General features: G+C 42.3%; 1 pseudogene; it reads right to left on the bottom strand.

Moving 5' to 3' along the window:
* Positions 1–821: 821 nt before the first annotated feature.
* On the bottom strand, positions 822–3,611 carry LOC106384385 (annotated as a pseudogene).
* Between the last annotated feature and the right edge of the window lie 4,174 nt (positions 3,612–7,785).

Below are 7,785 nucleotides of genomic sequence, written 5' to 3'. Positions count from 1 at the left end.
ACCAATTTCTAATCACTATATCAATCGTACAGCTCACTTATTAATACTAATAATGAAACTTGTTACATCCGCAAACTCTCGCAATCGCAACAGTTGCATCCGGTCAATGCCCTTAGTTCCACTCTAGAAGACATCTTCCAACTGTCTGAATAATAAAAGTATTTGAGAGAAGGTGGGTGCCGCGATTTTCGGAATCAAAGTTAAGGTTAAATTATATGCATATTAGCAATAATATCTACGGTTATTCAATTAGCTGTATATGTATAGGGGGTTCAATGGCAAAAAAAAATTATTCCAAGATATAGGAGAGGCAAATAATAAAAACTACATGTTTTCATGCACCATGTGGAGTGATAAAATTTTAAATTATATTTAAAAATAAAAATTTGTTAATATTTTAGATTTTATTATTTTTAAACCAATGTTTTAATAAAAACACTAAATACTAATCTAGTTAAACATAAAATTAAGATAAAATAGATAATTTGATTTATTTAAAATTATGTTCAAGTTATATTACAAATTATAATTTACATATATTTTCATTTATTTATTTTGGTTAAGATAAACTAAATTAACTTGTATACAGTAAAATTGATATAATTTTTTTTATAATTATCAAAATATAAAATTAAAAAGAATTTGTAAAATTTGTAGATATCAAAAATAAACAAATGATATTACGATTAAAAATTTAAAATTAAAAAAAAAGATTTTATAAAATTTTGAATAATATTTTGACAATTTTAAAATATTTTATATTTCCCTTGTTATATTATTTAATGATATATTTGAATTGATTTATTTTAATGATGATTTATGAGTTATTATCATATTATCAAAAGTTACCAAAAAATAAAATTAACATTAAATATAGTTGTTTATGTCACTTTAAACCATAAACCATGTCATTAATTTTAGTACGACATGTCACTTTTTTTTTATTATTCCTTGCAAGACTCGTGGCCAGATTAATCAATCATAGCTATCACTATCAGCAACTATATTCTACTAACTAGTTCCGTGGTTATCGACAATCATACATGAGATGAGCGAGAGGGATGACTTTCAAGAGAAGTTGATCTTCCTCACATGGCGGACCCATTTACCAGAATATATGGGGTTAGCTGACAGTTTGACATCTCAATTTTTAAAAAAATTTCTTTGTATATTTGCTATCAGAGATTGATCTTGAAATGTTACCATATTTGATCACGATGATTGAGTTATGGAGACTAATCCGTGATTTGTGAAATCTCCAGTAGAATTACTTCCCCATTTTCACTCGATATAGTAGGAACTGCTCAACGTTGGGATATAGTGTGTGTGACTTCTTGTTTTTTTCTCTTTTCTTCTTTTTGTGCTAAGTGCAAATTTAATATCAAACACAGTTAAAACATCTTTATTACCATTTTGGTTTCGGAAATTCTGATTAACCACACTTTTATTAAAAACAAATATGATGAAAAAAGGAAGGCAGTCACAAGGAGGATTAGAGAGATAGTGCACAGTCTTGAACATGATTTATTTCTTGAAACATCGCTTGCTCATGGATTAGTTACCAACACACCCCAATTTCCATGGCGGAGCTGCTTACATTGGCTATATTGTCACTCGGGTGTCTTTGTGATACGCAAAGAGTATTATGGCCAATATGAGCACCAGCGTCACAGTCTGCATTTCAGTTTCAGGTATAAATTAGCTAATCCAAAATGAGATCCTTTTATGGGAAATGGACGGGGAAAATGTAACTTACCATGAGACGGTTTGACTTAACTTCGTCACGAATGTAAGATTTTCTAAACGGAAATACAATGATTCATCAGAACTCCAACATAAAAGAAGGATTTCTATCCTATGCTATCTAGCTTCCGCTACATTCATTATACAAACCATATATAATATAATAGACAAGAAGGTACCTCTTATGAAGGACTCCACTGTCTCTGCACACTTTCTGGACGGCTTCAAGTCGAGTTAGTGTACTCGAGGAATTTGGACAGTTCTTGTCAACCTATATAGTTAAAAGATTTAGATAAAAGCATAGTTTTGTTGTCTAATAACATGCACTACATATAGATGAAGGTCATAACAAAAAAGGAATTACTGACATACCTTTGCTTTCAGCATGCAAGAAATATCCTAGAACGCACCATAGGCATCAGCCATTGTCTTTCCGTGATTAACGATTTTAGCAGTTAGACCTAAACAGAGAAAAGATTGTTCAACATATTGGTTTACTTCGGTATACTCAAGATAAACATCTTACCTGGCCTTATTTTCATGACGCCTCTAAATAATTGTGCATTGTTATAGCATAATGCAAGTGTTCCAATCGCCATGATCTGATCGAGCATAGAAATGAGAATTATTTAAATTAATATTAAGACTCTATAAATTGTAGGCGACCCTGCCGAGAAGAACTTAAGTGTGACAAATTTTGCAGCAGATAAGAAGCTAAGAACACATGTGATATTTATTTCTCTAACCTGAGGAATGGCACATAAACGAAATATGGCAGGATCACGCAATGCATCCATGTACTTCATGCAATCTTCAATATGCACCAACGCATTGGTGACCATATCATTCAGGCACTGCACTGCCTTGCTTGAGTTCTCCTCGGATTTTAAGTCCTACAACATTGTTCGGAAAAAGAAGAGAGCATAATTAGAAAATAGCCCTTACTTTTAGATCGGAGAGCTTGATAATAATATGTATGCACCTCGAGCTTGTCAACATATTTTCCCCAAATCTCACAAGGCCAAAACATGCGTGGCTTTGGTATCTCATTAATGTCCTCAATATAGTCTCTGATAATGTTTGTTTTCTACATAATAAATTAGAACAACATTACAAGATATTTGCACCAAAAATTAATAAACCGATGTGAGGAAGAAATATTGTACATGCCTGTTGGAGGATGGGTCGTCGGCCCATTCGCAAGTTGGGTAAAATGAAGGAAGCACCAAGAAGGCCCATCTCAAGAATGATATCTGCAGCAACACACAAGGAACAGGAACCTACGATGCATAGGGTGATAATGAGCGCCGCACCAACTCCCTGACACACAACTACTACGAAGCGGAAATGGTGCATCAAAACTAATATAAATAGAGAAGAACATTCAATGAAGAAAGGGGCATCAAATGAGAGAAAGAGAAGAGCTAGAGAGATAAAATTGAAAGAGTTATTATCTGAGCTCGTCTTTGCGACGACGAGTTCTTCTTTATATTTTTCCCCTTCGGCTTTTGTTAAACGCTTCAATAATCGAAACCTTCGGACCTTTCTTAATCTTACTCAAATTTTGTTTAGTCCTTAATCCCTGTTACTGGATTTATGATTCAACAATTGGCGTCCACCGTGGGGCTAAAAGGTTTCGGACGCACGAAGTCCGCAAAACACCCAAACACTAAGGCAATGTCCTCTACATCCGGAGTCCCGCCCTCAAAAACCAGCGAACGACAGCCCCCAAGCACAACGACCGACGGCTCAACCGAGACCGGGAAAAGCAGCCAAACGAACCCCGGAAGCACGCGTCCCCCAACTAACACCGCCATCGACGCCATGCTTTCAGCCGCGAAAAACGCATCCGCGACGACACCCTCCATGGCACGAACAAATCATCCCGCCGATCAAACGCAAGATTCAGCACTCCACACCCAAACGACCGAACGTCCAATGGAACCCCCAATTCTCCACCCAGAAGAAAGAAACGCACCAAACACCGACCTGGCGGCAATACTCTAGTCTCTAGTCGAGAAAGTAGACGACCTCACCCACACAAGGGCAAGAACTGACAATCACGACTCAGACCTCGCTCAAGAACAAGAAGAAGAACAAGCCAACCAGCGACACACCAGAAACATACCCGCGGAACTCGCAGCCCAGATTCAAAGAAACCTCTTCAGAGACTCAGAAACACCAGCACAGAAGCAAACGATGCCGGCCCCTGAATAAGACCAAAACAACCCGGAGGATGCAGATCGAGACAAAGCAATAAAGGAGTTACAAGCGACCCTGAAGGAAATAAATTCCCACGTACATCAGGCCACAAGCGCAGCTGCGGAAATAGACCGCGTGCTAAAAGAAATCAAAAACTCCCCGTTTACCGCCAGAATATACAACAAACCAATACAATACATAGGAAAATAAGATTCCCGACTTACAACGGAAACTCAGACCCCCGCCAGTACATGATCGCGTTCACCATAGCTAAGGGACGAACCAACTTCACCCCAGATGAAAAAGACGCCGGATATTGCCAGCTCTTCGTGGAGAACCTCAGCGGACAGGCCTCAGATGGTTTTCAAGACTTGAATCAGGTTCAATCGACAGCTACCAGGAGTCATCTACGACCTTACTCAAACAATACTCGATATACATCAAAAACGGAGCGTCGGAAGCAGATCTCTATACCCTTTCCCAAGAACGAACCGAGCCCCTCAAAAGCTTCATTGGAAGATTCAAAACGATAGTATCTCGCGTGAAAGTACCAGATAAATAGCCATCACGGCCCTGATCAACGCCTTATGGTACGTGTCAAAGTAGTGTGAGGACCTCAAAATAAATAAAACGCAGACGCTCGAGGACGCACTGCACCGATCGAACCTGTTCATCGAATTAGAGGAATATAAGGAGGCCATGGCCAAAAAACATGCGACCACAAAAACGATCTTAACAAAAGACAAGGCGAAGGAAGAATGCCGCGAATCGCGACACCAATCAGAAGGCGAACAAAAGAGAGAAGAAGGAGATTGAAAGGCGCAAAATTTCCATATAAGCGACACACAGCGACCACCAAGGCAACCCTAGAATAAGTGGTCCCAAGAAGATGATCTGACGATATACTGTGAGTTCCACAAAAGAAATGGACACTCGACGATGGAATGGAGGCATCTGTAAGAATACCTACTCAAGAAACATCAGAGAGGCGAAATCAAACCATCAGACAACGAGGGAACCAGAGCCGACGCCGAAAACCGAAGGGACAATTACCGAAGGATGTCACCTAAAAGAGAACCAACCTGTACAGAGAGCGAAATAAAAAATGAAAACCGCACGGAGATAAAATCTCCAAAAAGGGAACGACCAGAGGAACGAAGAGAAGACAACCTCCCCCTCCGCCAAGAAGACGAATCAACATAATAATGAGAGGATCCTCCCAAGCACCGAGAATAGCCGTAACTACCGAAGGATCAAGAACGGCCGGAGATAATACCACCAAAAGCCGAATCAAGCACCTCCAGGTCACCTTCAATAACCAAGATACCACGGGATTAGACGCCCCGCACAACGATCCCCTGGTTGTCACACTAACTATCGCCGACTGAGAAGTATCTCAAATTCTAGTGTACACTGGAAGTTCCGTCGATGTAATCTTCAAGGAAACACTGAGAAAGATGGAAGTATATGAAAGTAGCATAAAACCCGAAAGAAACCCCCTGGTCAGCTTCGCGGGTGATACCACCATGTTAGAATGAACAGTCAATACGTAGGAAACATGCGGAAAACGGTAAAGTTCACGATAATCGATAGACCAACCATCTACAACGCGATCTTCGGAACCCCCTGGATTCACTCCATGAAGGCAATACCATCGACTTACCACCAGTGCATCAAGATCCCGCTACCGGACGGGGTATGCATGGTTAAAGGGAGCCAGAGCGCATCTAGAGCGTGCTTCATAACGGAACGAAAGACTCGGGAACCAAAGGGACGACCTGATGATCATGACAAAAAACTAAAGAAGAAACTCTGACAACGAAAGAGAGCATCCAAAAAGGTACCGAAATCAAACACGTCACAATCGAAAAGAAAACTGACAACCTCCAGAGCGAGACAAAAGCTCCAACAGAGAAAGAAGAGGGAAACATCTCTCAGGCACAAAATACCAAAGAACCATCATCACCACCAGAGCAAGACTCAACGAAAGAAGCTCCCAACACCACCGACTAAAAAGGCGCCAAAACAAGCTCGACCTGAGCTCGCGGAATAAGCATCACCAACGAAAACGCTTAGCCCCTGAGCTAAAAAAATAAAAAATTCCATATGAACTATGTATGGCTTGATCCCCCCGGGTACGTAGGCAACCCACGAAAAGGGTGCAGCCACAATACCACCTAAAGAAGAAACGATCTCTACGAAGGGCCTAAAAGCCCCGACCCGAAGGAGGTCCGTGAGGTCGATGACGAGAGCTCATCAACTCCACAGCCGCCAAGGCAATATTCCATACCTAGAAGACCTTCTTAGACACGCCTATGATAGGCTGACTCCGGCAGTTACTACCAACTAGATGAAGATATATGCTCTCTGCAGTATGTCTACAAATCTACTTATTGGCTCATGCCACGATCTCCAGCTCATCAGCAGGGTCCCTCCATGCTCACTGAAGCACCTCGACACATTATGCTCACTGCGCGTATCGACTAGTCTACCATCTGTTCCGGCCATGTGCCCCCTAGAACAGATGACTCCTACCAACTACAGAGCCCCGTGCTCCCAAGGCTACGTGCCCCTTAGGCCATGTGCCCACTAGAGCCCCGTGCTCCCAAGGCTACGTGCCCCTTAGACCATGTGCCCACTAGAGCCCCGTGATCCCAAGGTTACGTGCCCCATAGGCCATGTGCCCACTAGAGCCCCGTGCTCCCTAGGCCACGTGCCTCCATTGGGCTACACGCCTCCATCAGACTACGTCCCTCCATCAGGCTCCGCGCCCATCTAGGCTCCGTGCCTCCATATACATGAACTACGAACGGCTTGATCCCTCACTGAAGGGTACGTAGGCAATCCCCACTGAAGGATACAGCTATAAATCCAACATGAACTACGAATGGCTTGATCCCTCACTGAAGGGCATGTAGGTAATCCCCACTGAAGGATGCAGCTATAAATCCAACATGAACTACGAACAGCTTGATCCCCCCCCCCCCCCCCCCGAAGGGTACGTAGGCAATCCCCATTGAAGGATGCAGCTATAAATCCACATGAACTACGAACAGCTTGTTCCCCCCTGAAGGGTACGTAGGCAGTCTCTACTGAAAGATGTAGCTATAAATCCAAACACCTTCCATGGTCCCGTGCAAAGATACCCAAAGACCAACCTTGGTAGCCGGGACCATCAAGTACGAACCAGGAGGCCCCCAAGGACCGACCTTGGTAGCCGGGAACCATCAATTATAGATCAAGAAGACCATGCGATCTTCTCTATGATAGGCGGCCCCCGCCTAACGACCAATCCCACTGCTGCTGCTAAGGCATCGACGATATATACTGGCCCATACCCATATGGCAGTATCCTAAGAGCAGGATCTCCTGGTTTATCAACTACCAAAGCAGGAGAATACACTCAATGACATGTCTCCTTCCTCCTATCATTCCGTAGAGCTGAGCACGGATTGCTTGTACACAAAAATACCTAACAAAAATCACCCCAAGAAATCCTCCCAGAGCCAAGAATTCGTTGTAAACGATCGTTCGTCCATGATGGAAGAGGCCAATGCTTTCCGTGAGCCACTAAAATTATAACAACAAACAGGTCAGCAAAATAGACATCAAAAACAACGAGAGCCAGAAGATAAATAAAAACTACCAGGCTGAGGATTCCACTCGGTCCTAAGGACCGCAGAAGAATCAACCATGGAAGCAGGACTAATACGCACAAAGAAATACTACTGCTGCCAGCCATCGGCTTTAGACGGTCCCTGATCATCCATAAGGCGCTGACCACGGTCTCTCCTCCTCCAACGGAACCCGAGCTTCGATCTCTCGAGAAAAGCCGCACTA

The sequence above is a fragment of the Brassica napus genome, chromosome C3 (assembly GCF_020379485.1).
Source record: "Brassica napus cultivar Da-Ae chromosome C3, Da-Ae, whole genome shotgun sequence".
NCBI classification, from domain to species: Eukaryota; Viridiplantae; Streptophyta; class Magnoliopsida; order Brassicales; family Brassicaceae; genus Brassica; species Brassica napus.
This window is presented reverse-complemented; position numbering and strand designations above follow the sequence as displayed.